At 38.0% G+C, this 18,826-nt stretch overlaps 1 protein-coding gene across 2 annotated transcripts in view; it reads right to left on the bottom strand.

The window, feature by feature from the left end:
* The window catches only part of SCN11A (sodium voltage-gated channel alpha subunit 11), a 210,005-nt gene that overhangs the window by 185,191 nt on the left and 5,988 nt on the right, over nt 1-18,826 (bottom strand). Inside the window, exons 2-3 of one of the 2 annotated variants that reach the window (XR_012095532.1) lie at nt 4,375-4,430; nt 24-1,636 (exon numbers count right to left, since the gene is read on the bottom strand). The gene's annotated coding sequence lies outside the window, so the exon portion shown is untranslated. Of the gene's footprint in view, nt 1-23; nt 1,637-4,309; nt 4,431-18,826 lie in introns of those variants that run through there. The other variant, XM_037988429.2, reaches the window with a different exon arrangement.

Raw genomic sequence — 18,826 nt, 5'->3', positions numbered from 1 at the left:
CACTCTTGTGGCTCTACCAGCAAAGCAACTAGTTGGCCCATCTCTAGCCCTCTAGATCTGGGAAGGTTACACCCCAGACCACCTAACTGGTCACTTACCAAGCTCTCAGATGCTCTCACTGAAGATCTACCTCATTATATTTGGGATCACAGGATACATCCCCTTGGGGTAGAAGGGATGGAGTTCACAGCACAGATTTTTTCCAAAGAAATCTTTTAATCCCTCTTCCCATGCTCTGACACCGTTAATATCCTTAAACCTTCTAGATGCTTGTAACCAGTTCTCAAGGATATTTCATTTGTCAGTTGGCACATAGGATCCATCTTAAACCGATTTGAGATTTCATATTAATTATATTTCTACCTCAGGTCAAACCGAGACAATAAACACTTATGCCATACCATTCTTTAACTGCTGTCTTGGCCTGTTTTCTGTTGTTATAACACAATGCCTGGGACTGGGTAATTCATAAAGGAAGTTGATTTGGTTCACAGTTCTGGAGACTGGGAAGTCCAAGGGCATGATGACAGCTTCGGGTAACGGCTTTGTAGTGCATCATAACTTGGCAAAGGGCATCACATGGCGAGAGAGCAAGAGTGTGCAAAAAAGACAAAACATGAGGGGTGGCCTTGCTTTATAGCGATCCACTCTCATGGTAACTAATTCAGTCCCGTTAGAGCAAGAACTCACTGACCCCCTGGTAACTAATTCAGTCCTGTTAGAGCAAGAACTCACTGACCCCCTGGAGAACTAACCCAGTCCCATGAGAGCAGCATTAATCCCTTCATGAAGGCAAAGCCCTCATGACCCAAACACTTCATAAAGGTCCCATGACTTTTCAACATCATTACATTGGGAATCAAATTGCAACATGAGTTTTATAGGGGACAAGTCATATTCAAATCATTAGTAACTGCCTATGTGTGGCAGTATCAGTAACTGTCTGGATGCATCTTTATGGATGTATCAATTAATTCATTTCATCTGTCATGGTCATTTGCTTCAACAATGCTTTAATAAACATCCCTTTACCTGTGTTTTTAAGTCAACTGTTAGTATACTGGTAGGATAAATTTCTAGAAAAGGAGCTAAGTCACTCTCTAAAGAGGTTATACCAATTTACCCTCCCAATCTAAGTGTTAAAAAAGATGGTTTTCCACATCCTCTGAACACAGCACCTTATTAAACTTTTAAATCTTTTCCAATGTAATAGGCAAAAAATTATATCCTATTTGAATATGTATTTTCTTGATTACAAACGAGGTTAAATATATTTTTATGCAATTTAAAACCACTTATTTTATTTTACTACGAGATGCCTGTGCATATCCTTTGCCCATTTTTTCCTATTGTGCTTTTGGTATTTTTTCATATTAACTTGTAAACACTTCTTGTAATATTAAGGAAATTGGCCCACTGTCCCACTGTCATGTGTGTTCCAAACAGATTTTCCCATAGTGGGAAAGGTCATAGTGGGCAGGGGCACCCATGAAGAGGTGGTTCAAGGCAAACATAGTACAACTCACCGCTTTTAGAATGTAGCTACATTTGGAACAGCATCTCTCACATCTTCTCCTGTCTTCCAGATGTTACTGAGTTGTTACCTTCTCATTCACAGCAGTTCAGCAATGAAGATCTAATTGAAGTATAAGAAAAAGGGTCCACTGGACAGTCACCATGGCAACTGCCCCTCCCACAGTATTTACCATTCAAAGGCTTCTGCAGGCATTCATGTACAACAAATTAGCAAAGAAAGATTTCCAGATTCACAACCCTAATTTTGAATGCAGTTTGAAGGTGCTTAGAGACATAAAGAATGCCTGTGGTTTATACAAGATTACTAGGAAAAGAATTGTCTTCAGTTCCAGCTTCTGTGGCAGGATGATTTGTTCAGACATTAGAGTATATTTTGTTTTTGGTGTAATTTTTCTTCCATTTCCACCATCTGCTGAGGGTTGCCAGCCCACAGTGCTTGCTGGTCTCAGGAGTGGTTTATATTCCTGGGCACAAAGCAGAAGCTGCTTAAAGATCATCTCTGATCTTGCCCTTAGTGAAAGCTCAAGCTTACTGAAGAGGTAAAACTATAAATCTAGGTGGGGAGGGGCACGGTGGGGATAAACCAATTCTCTTTGGAGACAGGAAGAGGACTGGGCGAAAGCAGGAGAAGCTCTGCAAAGAGGGCAGACCTGTGACCACTGCTGAAAACATCTAAGCTGGTGACAGAACCTGGTCATGATGGCTAGAGGTCTTAGGGAAGTGGAGCCCTAGGCACTGGGATTCCTGGTCCTAACAAAAAATTCCAGTCCCAATGGCAGAAAAGATCAGTGGCCCGCCCACTTCCAAGGGACCATATTTCTGATACTCCAAAGCATCTCAGCCCTAACCACTGTGGCCTGACGATTGTTGGTGCTTCCAGGCATATAACCCCTGGGATATATGAGTGACTTTATAGTCAATTAGAGTGTCAGAAGAATCTTAACAGTAACAGAAGTTACATTTTCCATCATTTTAGCTGGCCAAGAGCTTGAAATTATTTTTATTTTTAATAATGCGACATCAATTTGACACATCAGTTTATGGAGTGAAATTTACATCCAGTGCACTTTTTTAGACTAGTATTGTAAGAAGGCCTCAGCCAGTTCAGCTTCTGACAAAAATCCTACCACAAAAAAAAAAAAAAAAAGCACATTTGTGACATGGTTTTTATATTGTTTTTATTTTGCCCACTTAATACTTTACAAACACTTACATTTTGCTTTATTTCTTTTAACTTATTTTCATGATCAATTATAGCACTTTTATGGGAGAAAATAGGTTTCCTGAAAAGATACTTTGGTTATGACTTTTCATCAGTGGGGAGTGTTAAGTATTTTGAAGTCTGACTTGTCACATTAGCCAGTTAGTGCAGATTAGGGATGGCCTGGATGGTTCTCTACTGCCCTCCAGTGGGAAAGCTAGATGGAGGTCAAAGCATTTTTGAAATGGAAAATGGATTGGTTTATGTGTCTCTAATATTGGGATGTAAAATATATAGACAGAAGGAGATACAAGAACTGAAGGATGTTTTCTTCTCAGTGTGTTCAGAAATAAGTGAACTGTTGAACAGTGAGCCATTCAGCACCATGACTTCTTACAACTTGAAAACGATATTGTAAAGACTGTATTTAAAACTGAGGTCTTGGCCAGGCACGGGGGTTCTTGCTCACCGATAATCCCAACACTTTGGCGGGCCAAAGCAGGAGGATCACTTGAGGTCAGAAGTTGGAGACCAGCCTGGCCAACATGGTGAAACCCCATCTCTACTAAAAATACAAAAATTAGCTGGGCGTGGTGGTGTGTGACTGTAATCCCAGCTACCTGGGAGGCTTAGGCAGAAGAATAGCTTGAACCTGGGAGGCAGAGGTTACAGTGAGCCAAGATTGCACCACTGTATTCCAGCCTGGGTGACAAAGCGAGATTTTGTCTTAAAAAAAAAAAGGAAGGAAAAAGAAAAAGAAAGATAAAACGGAGGTCTTTCTGCCAGGACAAAAATAGTACACAACTTTGGACATGAACATTTTAAACATTCTGAATCTCTATGTATACTTACATAATCTTGCTTTACTTCTGCATAATTATTTAATTATGATCTTGTAGTCTATTATATATCATAACACCCTTACTTCTTCAAAGAAGATTATTAAAGGGCTATGAAGAAATTATGTAGCTTCTCAGTTTCTCCATGAATCTGATTAATATCTGTGACAGCCTTGCATTAAAAACTTCATTTAGTTTACAGAAAAAGTTTGCCAATCCCTCCTAAGTCACAATTCCCACCACATTTGCATCCTGCTTTAACTAACTGATAGATATTTTTATAGTGAAGGAAAAACTTAGAAAAAGTACATTTTACTAACATAAAAACAAAAAAAGTACAATAAACCAAACAAAAAAGGTTATACAAAAGGAGTGTATTAATCTCTGAATACTGACTGACACTTACATGCTCATTTCCTCCTGTACTTCTAAAGATACTTCTAGAACTGATGTGTTTAAAACAGATTGATGTCTGTGTCCAGAGCAGGGCAATAAAATAAACTCAGTTGCTCAAAAAAAAAAAATAGTTTATTTAGCATTTCTGCATTATTTAAATGAGTCTTATTCTATTCTTTTAAAAGTCTGTCTTTAAAATATCCAAATTAATATATTAATCACTAACACACAGTGGTGGTTATAAATAAAGGCTCTAATTATGTTGTGTTTTAAAATATATCTTCAAAATATATTAATTCCTTTTGAACAAACAAACAAAAAACATGAAAACATTCACCTCTCCCCTCCGGTAAACAAGATGCCAACTGTGGGTTATGGTGGAAAGACATACTGGATACTTACATGGTGTTCAGCAAATGGATTGAACATGGAACCAGAAACAGAAACACCAGGACAATCTGAAAACAACAACAACAAAAAAGAAAAAACAAGCTTTATCATTCCCCAAGACCTTTTCCAGGTTATAAAAGCAAGAGAGGAGGCAAGAAAAACTTCCAAACTGACTTGAAAACTTTTAAGAAGTGATAGAGCCTGTATTACATAAAACTTATGAGACAGTTGACCCTAGGAAATTATAACACTTTGCCAATGTTTCCTGGGCAAGCTGATCATTAAAATTAATATCTAAAATATACTGAATATTTCCTGCATACTAAGTGCTATGCTAAGATCATCTCATTTGAATTCAGAAGACCCATATGAGATGAGTACCATTTTCATTCCCATTTTACAGATAAAGAAACGGAAGATGAGAGAAACTGGCCAGGCACAGTGGCTCATGCCTGCAATCCCAACACTTTGGGAGGCCGAGGTGGGCAGATCACTTGAGGTCAGGAGTTCGAGACCAGCCTGGCCAACATGACAAAACCCTGACTCTACTAAAAATACAAAAATTAGGCAAGCCAAGGTGGCGGGTGCCTGTAATCCCAGCTACTGGAGAGGCTGAGGCAGGAGAATTGCTTGAACCTGGTAGGTGGAGGTTGCAGTGAGCTGAGATTGCGCCACTGCACTCCAGCCTGGGTAACAGAAGGAGACTGCATCTCGGAAAAAAAAGAAGAGAGAGAGAGAAGAAAAAACTAAATTAACTTACTCAGGTAATTGGCAGAAGAAAGATCAAACTTCAGAGAATGATTTAACAATAACAAGTCTGGTTTATTTGGAAGCAGAAGCCTTCCAAAACTCTTATTTACTTTTTATATTTACTACATTTTTGTTTATTATACATGTGAGGTTTCTTTCCAGATGTCAAACTTTTTTCACGTACAATCTATATTTTATTGTACAAAAATGCTTAAAACGAAGATTTGAGACTCAGAGAGAATAGAACTACAATATACCTCAGAAGTACCTTGTGAGAAAAGCATTGTTATTACTATTTTACAGATTAGTTAAGACCTTAGGGGCTTGGAGAAATAATGTGATTCTCAAAGGGCAAAGGTTGACCTAGGACTTGACCCGTATCATGTGAATAACTTCAGGTGTGTAAGATTGACTTGAGAATATTCCTTAGGCCATGGCACATTGCTATCATTAGGCATTCACAGGGAATCTGAGAGATTATATGAACACATCACAGTACAACTGGCCCTCAATATCCATGGGTTCCACATCTGTGGATTCGAGCAACTGCAAATAAAAAATATTTGAAAAAAATCGCATCTGTACTGAACATGCAGAGTTTTTTCTTGTTACTGCCTAAACAATATAGCAGAACTACTATTTACATAGCATTTACATTGTATTGGGTATGAGTAATCTAGAGATAATTAAAAATATAGCCCGGGCACAGTGGCTCACACCTGTAATCCCAGCACTCTGGGAGGCCAAGGTGGGCAGATCACAAGGTCAGGAGTTTGAGACCAGCCTGGCCAACATAGTGAAACACCATTTCTACTAAAAATATAAAAATTAGTGGGCATGGTGGTGTGCACCTGCAATCCCAGCTACTTGGGAGGCTGAAGCAGGAGAATTGCTTGAACCCAGGAAGCGAAGGTTGCAGTGAGCTGAGATTGCACCAGTGCATTCCAGCCTGGGTGACAGAACGAGACTCCATCTCGAAAACAAAACAAAACAAAACAAACAAACAAAACACAAAACAAACAAAAAAAAATATACAGGAGGCAACAAAATACCAGCAAATAGAATTCATCAACACATTAAAAAGATCATGCATTACGACCAAGTGGAATTCAGCCCAGAGATGCAAGGACGGGCTTATATATACAAATTATATATTTGTATATATATACACGAATTAATTTAAGTGATACAACATAATAACAGAATAAAGGACAAAAATCATATGATCATTTCAATTGATGCTGAGAAAGCATTTGATAAAATCCAACATCCCTTCATGATAAAAAAAAAAAAATCCTCAAAGAACTGGGCATAGAAGGAACATATCTCAACAAAAGCCATATACAACAGACCCATGGCAGTATCAGACTAATGCAGAGGAACTGAAAGTCTTTCCTCTAAGATCTGGAACACAACAAAGATGTCCACTTTCATTACTGTTACTGAACATTTTAATAGTAGTCAGTGTCCTAGCTAGAGCAACTCAGTAAGAGAAATAAATAAAAGGCATACAAATTGGAAAGGAATAAGTCAAATTATCCTTGTTTGCAGATATGATCTCATATTGGGAAAAACTTAAAGACTCTATCAAAAAACTATTAGAACTGATAAACAAATTCAGTAGAGTTGCAGGATATAAAATCAACATAAAAAATCAGTAGCATTCCTGTATGTCAATAGTGAACAATCTGAAAACGAAATCAGGAAGGTAATTCCATTTACAATAACAACAAATCAAATAAAAACCAAGGAATAAACTTAATCAAAAAAGTAAAAGATCTCTACAATAAAAAGTATAAAATGTTGATAAAAGAAATTGAAGCGGACACACAAAAAATAGAAAGATATTCCATGTTCATGGATTGGAAGAATTAATATTGTTAAAATGTCCATATCACCCAAAGCAATCTACAGACTCAATGCAATCCCTACCAAAATAATAATAATATTCTTCACAGAAATAAAAAAAAAATCCTAAAATTTATATGGAACCATGAAAGGCCCAGAATAGCCAAAGCCATCCTAAGCAAAAAGAACAAAACTGAAGGAATCACATTACCTGACTTCAAATTATATTACAGAGCCATAGTAACCAAAACAGCATGGTACTGGCACAAAAACAGATACACCGACCAAGGGAATGGAATAGAGAACCCAGAAAGAAATCCACACATCTACAATGAACTCACTTTTGACAAAGGCACCAATTACATGCACTGGGGAAAGGACAGTCTCTTCAGTAAATGGTGCTGGGAAAACTGGATGTCCATATGCAAAAGAATGAATCTAGGCCCCTATCTCTTGCTGTATATAAAAATCAAATCAAAATGGATTAAAGCCTTAAATCTAAGCCCTCAAACTATGAAATAACTAAAGGAAAACATTGAGGAAACTCTCCAGGACATTAGTCTGGGCAAATTTTTTTCTTTTTCCTTTTTTTAGAGATGGGATCTCACTATGTTGCTCCAGCTGAAGTGCAGTGGCTATTCACAGGTGTGATCCTGGTACTGATCAACATGGAAGTTTTGGCTTGCTACATTTCTGACCTGGGCCAGTCCACTCCTCCTTCGGCAACCAAGTGGTCTGGTCCCCTGCTCCTAGGAGGTCACCACATTGATGCCAAATTTAGTGCAGATGCCTGATTGACATAGTGCATTATAGCTCAGAACTCCTGGACTTAAGCAATCCTCCTGTGTCAGCTTTCTGAATTCAGCAGATTTCTTTTTTTTTTTTTTTTAAAGAGACACAGTCTCACTCCGTAGCCCAGGCTGGAGTGCAATGGCACAATATCAGCTCACTGCAACCTCTGCCTCCCAGGTTCAAGAGATTCTCATGCCTCAGGCCCCCCAAGTAGCTAGGATTACAGGCATGCCCCACCACATCTGGCTAATTTATGTATTTTTAGAAGAGATGGGGTTTTGCCATGTTGGCTAGGCTGATCTTAAACTCCTGGCCTCAAGTGATCCGCCTGCCTCAGCCTCCCAAAGTGCTGAGATTACAGGCATGAGCCACCGCGCCTGGCCAAGCAGATTTCTTAAGTAATACCCCAAAAGCACAGACAATCAAAGAAAATGGATAAGTGGGATCATCAGTTAAAAAACTTCTGCACAGCAAAGGAAATAATCAACAAAGTGAAGAGACAACACATAGAATGGGAAAAAATATTTGTAAACTGTAAAAATATCTGTCAAGTGGTTAATAACCAGAATATATAAGAAGCACAAACAACTCTGTAAGAAAATATCTAATAATCCAATTAAAAATGGGCAAAATATCTGAATAGATATTTCTCAAAAGAAGACATATGAATGGGAAACAGGTATATGAAAAGGTGCCCAACATCACTGATCATCAAAGAAATGCATATCAAAACTATATTATCTCACCCCAGTTTAAATGGCTTTTATCCAAAAGACAGGCAATTACAAATGCTAGTGGGGATGTGGAGAAAAGGGAACCCTCATATACTGTTGGTGGGAATGTGAATTAGTACAGCCACTCTGGAGAACAGTATAGAAGTTCCCTCAAGAAACTGAAAACAGAACTACTATATGATCCAGCAATCCCACTGCTAGGTATATACCCAAAAGAAAGGAAATCAGTATATTGAAGAGATATCCGCACTCTCGTGTTTATTGCAGCTCTACTCAACATTAGCCAAGATTTGGAATAAACTTAAGTGTTCATCAACAGACAAATGGATAAAGTAAATGTGGCACGTGTATATGATGGAGTACTATTCAACTACAAAAAGGAATGAGATAGTGTCATTTGCAACAACATGGATGGAACTGGAGGACGTTATGTTAAGTGAAATAAGCCAGGCATGGAAAAACAAACCTTGCATGTTATTACCAATTTGTGGGAACTAAAAATTAAAACAATTGAACTCATGGAGATAGAGTAAAATGATGGTTACTAAAAGCTGTGAAGGGTAGTGGTGGGGGTGAGGGAAGTGGGTGTCATTAATGGGTACAAAAATATAGTTAGATAGAATGAATAAGACCTAGTATTTGATAGCACAAGAAGGTGATTACAGTCAGTTATAATTTGTTGTACGTTTTAGAATAACTAAGGGAGTACAACTGGAATGTTTGTAACACACAGAAATATGAATGTTTCAGGTAATAGATACTCCATATACACTGATGTGATTATTGCACATTGTATGCCTCTATCAAAGTATCTCATGTACCACATAAATACATATACACCTACTCTGTACCCATAAATTTAAAAATAAAAAAATTAAAGTGTACCGGAGGATGTGCGTAGGTTATATGCAAACACTATCCCATTTTATATCAGAGACTTGAGCATACTTACATTTTGGTATCAGAGGAAGTCCTGGAACAAATCCCTCACAGATATTGAGGAATGACTGTACTTATAATGAGGGACAGAAATGAGAATGGGAGCCAAAAATAAAGAAGGATGTTAAACTTTTCATATTATCTAGGAGTTTTGGCAGAAGTCTTAAAAGCTGAAAACAATATAATAGGTGTCAAGGTTTCTTACATTTTGAATAAAGAAACCAATCTTTTCATACAGAAAATGCTTAAAAAGATTGTTGAAGGAATTCTGCCAGGACAAGCCTCCTAGCAATCTTGCAAGAGAAGGCAAAGAATTAAATGGTAGATTGAAGAGGGTGATGGTAAGAATATCCTTGTGAGAGTTGTGAAGGTGCTGTGACATTTCCACTCCCCATGAAGAAGAGAAGGTGTATTAGTTATCTATTGTTGCATTGCAAATTATCCCACAACTTAGCCACTTAAAACAATAATAAACATTTATTGTTTCACACAGTTTCTGTAGTTCAGAAATTCAGGAGCAGTTTAGGTGGTTGGTTGTATCTTAGAGTTTCATGAGGTTGCAGTCAAGATGTTATCTGATTAGTCAAACTGAGGTTACATGCACATACTTTAACTACAAAAGTGAGTAACTATCCTCATTTTCTATAGTGGGAGCATTGCTCACCACAACCAAGACACATACAGTGAGGAATTCCACACACATAGAGCGAGGGCTCATATGATAGACAGCAGAAAATAAAACCACAAAAATGTCAAACACAAAGCTATCCCTTTCGTTGCCCAACACCAATATAACCGTTGCTTCCAATGTTTATATTTCAAAAAAGTGTTGCCACTTAATATATTGCAACGTTCCTTTATACAATCAAAGATGCACTCACATTTTCACTCTCCAAGGAAGCCAATCCAATGTGTCATCAGTTACCACATCCATCAACCCAATTCCAAATCTAGAACCATCCATCACCAAGTCTAGTTGGTGGCCATTCCTCTTCAGGTTCTGTACTGATATCACATCCACATTCTGATACTTATGGACTAAATGATGAAGTTTACAACAGTATCACACCCTATATACAATAGTGAAGTATAAAGGCTAAAGAAAGAAAATAAAAGTGAAAACACATAAAAGAATACATGAAACATTAAAAAATACATAAACAAGATGACAGCTCTCATTTCTTCCCCTGATCATAAGGCCTTCCCTCCATTTATGACTTCCTTTCTCTACCAGCGATTCCATGCTCCTTTTCCTTTCAGTCAGTACCTTCATTTCTAAGGGATCCAAGCATTTGGTAGATCTATCTGTTTAAAGGTATTATACCAGCTAAACTATTATTTTGCCTGATGATAAGTTTAATCACATCAAACAATACCATAACTTTTTTCCTCTCTTTCACCTTCCTCTTCTCTTGCTTATCCAATGACAGATGACATGGAAAATGGTCAGATGGCAGTCTCAGCTCCAAATCAAGGGAATCATTGTTTAGTTCTTGCTGGAGGAACTCCTTTCCTTAGAAAAAAATCTCTAAACCACCAAAGCCCAGAATTTCACAGAATGGAAGTCTAAAAAATTGTTTTAAGTGGGGGATCATTAGGTATAATATCCCTTTGTTTCTAAATCTATTTATTTTGCCTATGGCAGTGTGGTGGTTTTAAAATATCTCCACTATTGGAGGAACCCACCCCCAATATTTCAACGTAGGTTCTTTCTATTTTCCCTAAGCGTTGACCAGTCTGAGAAATAAAGAGAAAGAGTACAAAGAGAGGAATTTTACAGCTGGGCCTCTGGGGGTGACATCACATATCGGAAGGACCGTGATGCCCACATGAGCTGCAAAACCAAAAGGTTTTTATTAAGGACTTCAAAAGGGAAGGGGGTGTATGAACAGGGAGTAGGTCACAAAGGTCACATGCTTCAAAGGGCAAAAAGGAGAATAAAGATGACATGCTTCTGAGGCCAATAAAGATCACAAGGCAAAGGGCAAAGCAAAGATCACAAGGCAAAAGCAAATCAAAAACTCCTGATAAGGGTCTACATTCAGCTGTGTACATATTGTCTTGATAGACATCTTAAACAACAGAAAACAAGATTCGAGAGCAGAGAACCAGTCTGACCTCAAATTTACCAGGGTGGGGTTTCTTCCCCACCCTAATAAGCCTGAGGGTACTACAGGAGACCAGGGCGTATTTTAGTACTTATCTCAACCGCATAAGACAGATACTCCCAGAGCTGCTGTTTATAGACCTCCCCCCAGGAATGCATTCCTTCCCCAGGGTATTAATTATTAATATTCCTTGCTGGGAAAAAGAACTCAGCGATATCTTCCCCACTTGCACGTCCGTTTATAGGCTCTCTGCAAGAAGAAAAATATGGCTGTATTCTGCCCAACCCCTCAGGCAGTCAGACCTTATGGTTGTCTTCCCTTGTTCCCTGAAAATCACTGTTATTCTGTTCATTTACAAGGTGCATTGATTTCATATTGTTCAAACACACCTGTTTTACAATCAATTTGTATAGTTAATGCAATCATCACAGCGGACCTGAGGTGATGTACATCCTCAGCTTATGAAGATAACAGGATTAAGAGATTAAAGTAAGACAGGCATAAGAAATTATAAGAGTATGAATTTTGGGAACTGATATATGTCCATACTAAAATGAAATCTTCACAATTTATGTTCCTCTGCTGTGGCTCCAGCCGGTTCCTCCGTTCAGGGTCCCTGACTTCCTGCAACAATCCACAAACACACAATGAGCCCTCTCCCGCACACTCCGTGGGACCTAAGCTGTCACGGCATGGTACCATTTTGGGAAAGAAGCCACTGCCGAAGTACATCCTGCCCCAGGATCTAATGGCCCCTATATCTCCAATATCCCTGGGGCCCTGCGGTCATTCCACCATGCCCATACAGAAGACTGAGTGCCAATATCCCAGCCAGACCTAGCAGTAGAGCCATGACTCCAGCACTAAAGCCCACATACCACTCTGTGATCCAAGAAGGAGATAGTCCAGCACAGTAAGGAGGTCACACTCAGGAGTGAGGGAGCCAATGTGTATGCCCAGCCACCTGGTACCCACTGCTGCCAGTAACCCTATCCCCTCCAGTGATGAGGCTGCCTTATGCATGGGCACCCCTAGAGACCAAAGATCAGCCCACCTAGAGGCTGTCACCACTGAAGACCCTGCCCCCTCCAGCAGCAGAGCTACCATGTACCTCAAACAGTCCCCAGGGACCAAGGACCTGCCCACTTAGCACCCACTGCTGCCAGCAACCCTACCCCATCCAGTAGTGAAGATATAGCATGTGTATATGTCCCCCAAGGACTGCGGACTGGTTTACCTAGCACACACTACCTCTGCTAATCCCACCACCTCCAGAGGTAGAGACATCACATGCTGTGTTCCTCGGGGACTAGTGCCCACCTGTTGCCCACCACAGCTGGCAATGACACTCCTGTAATCAGTAAAGCTGTTGCTCCAGGTAAGCACCCTCCCATAATCCAAGAACTGACCACCAGTGGACACTTACCACCAGCAAAACTACACTATTGCCTCCACAAATGTCCAGTCTATGCCACTGTGGCACTCAAATACTGCTGATGCTGTCAAAAATCACACAGAGACTACATAACTGTTATTGCTTCTCAGCCTTTTGTCTAAGATCAAGTGTGGAGACTACACTACTGCACCCACTCAGAACCAAAGCCAAAGCACCTTACACAATCAACACTATATATAGGTCACAACTACAGGAAAAAAGTCTTTCCCAATCAAAGCTACTCCATGAAATTGGGAGAGGTGACTGTTTCACTAGATGCACAGATATCAACCTAGGAACACAAGAAACATAAGAAAACAAGGAAACACAACACTACCAAAGGAACACAATAATTCTCCAATAACACATTGCCCAAAATGAAAGCTATCAGATGCCTAAAAAGGAACTGAAACTAATAAGCCTAAGGAATCTCAGCAAGATACAGGATAAATACAGACAATTAAATGAAATCAGGTAAACATTAACGCTCTGAATGAGAAATTCAACAAAGAAATACATATTATTTTTTTAAAGAACCAAACAGAAATCTTGAAGCTAAAAAATTCCACAAATGAAATAAAAAGTACAATAGAGAGCTTCAACAACAAACTAGATAAAGAAGAAGAAAATAATTTCTGAACTTGGAGACAGGTCTTTTGAAATAACTCAGTCAGACTAAAAAAAGAAAAAAGAATTCAAAAAGAATAAAGGAAGCCTACGGTACTTACAGGACACCATTAAGCAAACAAATATTCACATTCTGAATGTTTAAGAAGGAAATGAGATGAAAAAGGAATAGAAAACCTATTTGATGAAATAATCACTGAAACCTTTCTAAGACTTTGGAGAAATATGGACATTTATATCCCGGACACTAAAAAATCTTCAAATACAGTCAACTCAAAAAGGTCCTCTCTGAAGCACATTATAATCAAACCGTCAAAAGTCAAACACAAGGAGAGAATTTTTAAAACAGCAAGAAAAAAATGTCAAGTCACATGTATGAAAATCCCCATTAGACTAACAGCATTTTTCTCAGCAGAAACCTTACAGGCCAGGAGAGAATGGGATGACATATTCAAAGTGCTGTAAGAAAAAAACTGCCAAGTAAGAATATCAAACCCAATAAAACTACCCTTCAGAAATGCAGAAGAAATAAAATTTTCCCCAAACTAAAACTGAGGAAATTCATTACCACTATACCATCCTTACGAGAAATACTTAAAGGAGTCCTACACCTGGAAGCAAAAGGATGATAGCTACCATCATGAAAACACAAAAGTACAAAACCAACTGGTTGAAAAGCTACACAAATGAGAAAGAAAAATAAATCAAACCTTATCACTGCAAAGATAAATGAATAGAGGAAGAAAAAAAACAAAGAATTTCAAAACAACCAGAAAACAATTAACAATATGACAGGAAAAAATATCATATTTCAATAATAACCTTGAATGTAAATAGATTAAATTTCCCAATTAAATAATATAGACTGGCTGAATGGATTAAAAAAACAAGACCCAGGCCAAGCACAGTGGCTCATGCCTGTAATCCCAGCACTTTGGGAGGCTGAGGCGGGAGGATCACTTAAAGTCAGGAGTTTGAGACCAGCTTGGCCAACATGGTGAAACCTGTCCCTACCAAAAATATAAAAATTAGCTGGGCATGGTGGTAGTCCCAGGTACTCAGTAGTCCAAGGTACTGTAGTCTGTAGTCCCAGGTATATCTGTAGTCCCAGGTACTCAGGAGGCCAAGGCAGGAAAATCACTTGAACCCAGCAGGTAGAGGTTGCAGTGAGCCAAGATTGTGCCACTGCACTCCAGCCTGAGAGACGGAGCAAGACTCCATCTCCAAAAAAAAAAAAACCCCAAACAAACCAAGCGCCAACTGTATGCTGCCTATAAGAAACTCACTTCACTTGTAAAGACACACATAGACTGAAAGTGAAAAAATATAAAAAAGAAATCTCAATGAAATTTCTGCAAGAAAACATTGGAGAAACACTCCAGGACATTAATCTGGGCAAAAATTTCTTGAGCAATATGTCATAAGCACAAGCAACCAAAGCAAAAATGAACAAATGGGATCACATCAAGTTAAAAAGCTTCTGCACAGCAAAGGAAACAATCATCAAAGTGAAGAGACAACACAAAGAGTGGGAGAAAATATTAGAAAACTATGCACATAACAAGAAGTTAATAACCAGAACATATAAGGAGCTCAAACACTTCTATAGGGGAAAAAAAATCTAATAATCTGATCAAGAAATGAGCAAAAGGTCTGAGTGCAGTGGCTCATGCCTGTAATCCCAGCACTTTGGGAGGCCAAGGCAGGATGATCACCGAGGTTAGAAGTTCGAGACCAGCCTGACCAACACGGAGAAACCCTGTCTCTACTAAAAGTACAAAATTAGCCGGGCTTGCTGGCACTTACCTGTAATCCCAACTACTCGGGAGGCTGAGGCAGAAGAATCACTTGAACCTGGAAGGCAGAGTTTGCGGTGAGCTGAGATCATGCCATTGCACTCTATCCTAGGCAACAAGAGCAAAACTCCGTCTCAGAAAAAAAAAAAAAAGAAAAAAGAAACAAGCAAAAGGTCTGACTCGACATTTCTCAAAACAAGACATACAAATGGCAAACAGGCATGTGAAAAAGTGCTCAACATCATTAATTATCAGAGAAATGCAAATCAAAACTACAATGAGATATTATCTCACCCCCAGTTAAAATGGCTTTTATCCAAAAGTCAGGCAATAACAAATGCTAGCAAGGATGAAGAGAAGGGAGAACCCTCATATACTGTTGGTAAGAAGGCACATTTGTACAACCTTTATAGAGAATCATTTAGCAATCTCAAAAAACTAAAAATAGAGCTACCATATGATCCAGCAATCCCACTGCTGGGTATATATCCAAAAGAAAAGAAATCAGTATATCAAAGAGACATTTGCACTCCCATGTTTGTTGCAGCACTGTTTACAATAGCCAAGATTTGGAAGTAACCTAAGTGTCCATCAACAGATGAATGGATAAAGAAAATGTGATACTTACACACAGTGAAGTACTATACAGCCAAAAACAAAAACAAAAACAAAATCAAAAACAAAAAACCCAGAATCCTATGTTCCCACTTACTTGTGGGATCCAAAAATCAAAGCAATCGAACTCATGGATATAGAGAATAGAAGAATGGTTACCAGAAACCAGGAAGGGTAGTTGGGGGTGGGGGGAGGTAGAGATGTCTAATGAGTACAAAAAAAAATTAGAAAGAATGAATAGGACAGTCAGTATTTGATAGCACAATAGGGGGGGCTATAGTTAGTAATACTTTAATTGTACATTTAAAAATAATTAAAAGAGTATAATTAGATTGCTTGTAATAAAAAGGATAAATGCAAAAAACAAAAAGGATAACTGCTTGAGGAGATGGATACCCAATTTTTTATGATGTGATTACCATGCATTGCATGCCTGTACCAAAAGATCTCATATATCCCATAAATGAATACACCTACCATGTACCTACAAAAGTTAAAAATAAAAATAATTTTTAAAATGCCAAATGTAAATGCAAACAGAAACCAAAAACAAGCAAGAGCTTTTTACTTTAAGTCAAAAACTGTAAAAAGAGAAAAAGAATGTCATTATATAATAATAAAGGGATCAATTCAGTAAAAGGGTATAACAATTTTAAATATATATACCCTCAGATATACAAAGCAAATATCATTAGATCTAGAGGGAAGACAGACTCCAATACAATTAAGTTGGGGATTTCAATACCTCATTCTCAGCTTTGACCAGATAATGTAGACAGAAAATCAACAAAGAAACATCAGATTTAAACGGCAATATAGACCAAATGGACCTAACAGACATTTACAGAACATTTTATCTAACAGCTGCAGAACACACATTCTTCTCATCAGCATATAGAACATCCTCCAAGATAGACCATATGTTAGCCCTAAAAACAAGTCTCAACACATTTTTTAAGATCAAAACCATATCAAGCATCTTTTCTGACTACAATGAAATAAAACTAGAAATCAATAATAACAGAAACTTCGGAAACTGTGCAAACACATAGAAAGTAAATAACATGTTCCTGAATGATAAACGTGTCAATGAAGAAATTAAGAAGGACGTTTAAAAATTTATTGAAACAAATGAAAACAGAAACACAACATACCAAAACCAATGGGACACATCAAAAGCATTACTAAGAGGAATGTTTATGACAATAAATGCCTACATCAAAAAAGCAGAAAGATTAAAAATAAACAAACTAATGATGCACGTCAGGGAACTACAGAAACAAGACCCAACAAAACTCAAAACTAGCATAAGGAAATAAATAATAAAGATGAGAGCAGAAATAATGAAACTGAGACAAAAAAATACACACCAACAAAACAAAAAGTTTTTTGAAAAGATAAAATCAACAAACCACTAACTAGACTAATTTAAATAAAAGAGAGCAACAACCCAAATAAATAAAATCAGAAATTAAAAAAAACAGCTGTTACCACAGGAATACAAACGATCATTAGAGACTATTATGAAACAACTATATGCCAACAAGATGAAAAGCCTGGAGGAAATGAATTCCTGGACACATGCAACCTACCAAAATTGAATTGGGAAGAAAGAGAAAACCTGAACAAATCAATAGCAAGTAATGAGATTGAGGGAGAAATAAAAAGTCTCCCAACCAAGAAAAGCCTGGGACCAATGGCTTCACTGCTGAATTGCACCAGGCATTTAAATAACTAATACCAATTCCTCTCAAATTATTCCAAAAAATTAAAGAGGAGGGAATTCTTCCAAACTCATTCTACAACCCCAACATTACCCTAATGCCAAAACCAGGCAAAAACACAACAAAAAAAAGAAAGCTACAGGCCAATATCCCTGATGAACATAGATGTAAAAATTCTCAACAAAATATGAGCAAAGCAGATCCAACAACATATCAAAAGGATTACACACGATGATCAAGTGGGATTTACTCCAGGAATGCAAGGATGATTCAACATATGCAAATCAATAAACAAAAGATACATCACATTAACAGAATCAAGGACAAAAACCAAATGATCATCTTAATCAATGCAGAAAAGGCATTTGATAAAATTCAACATCCTTTCATGATAAAAATTCTCAAAAAAGTAAGTACAAAAAGAACATACCTCAACACAATAAAGGCCATATATGACAAACCCACAGCTAATATCATCTTAAACAGGAGAAAGTTGAAAATTTTTCCTCTAAAAACTGGAAAAAGACAAAGATATCCACTTTCACCACTCTTACTCAACTTAGTATGGAGAATACTAGCCAGAGCATTTAGGAAAGATTAAAGAATAAAGGGCATCCAAGCTGGAAAGAAAATGTCAAATTGTCACTATTTGCAGATGATATGATCTTATATACCAAAAACTTAAAGACTTCATCAAAAAATTCTCAGAACTGATGAACAAATTCATAAAATTGTAGTATATAAAATCAATATACAAAAATCAGTAGAGGCCAGGCACAGTGGCTCACTCCTGTAATCCCAACACTTTGGGGGGCTTAAGCAGGAGGAACACTTGAGGCCAACAGTTCAAAATCAGCCTAGTCAACATGGCAAAACCCTGTCTGTACTAAAAATACAAAAATTAGCTGGGTGTGGTGGCATGGGCCTGTAATCTCAGCTACTCAGGAAGCTGGGGCATGAGAATCACTTGAATCTGGGAAGTGGAGGTTGCAGTGAGCCGAGATCATGCCACTGTACTCCGGCCTGGACAACAGAGTGAGGCTGTGTCGCAAAAAGAAAGGGAGGAAGGAAGGAAAGAAGGAAGGAAGGGAGGGAG

The sequence above is a fragment of the Chlorocebus sabaeus genome, chromosome 15 (genome assembly GCF_047675955.1).
Source record: "Chlorocebus sabaeus isolate Y175 chromosome 15, mChlSab1.0.hap1, whole genome shotgun sequence".
Taxonomy (NCBI): Eukaryota; Metazoa; Chordata; class Mammalia; order Primates; family Cercopithecidae; genus Chlorocebus; species Chlorocebus sabaeus.
The sequence above is the reverse complement of the archived record's forward strand: the minus strand, read 5'-3'. Positions and strand labels throughout refer to the sequence as shown.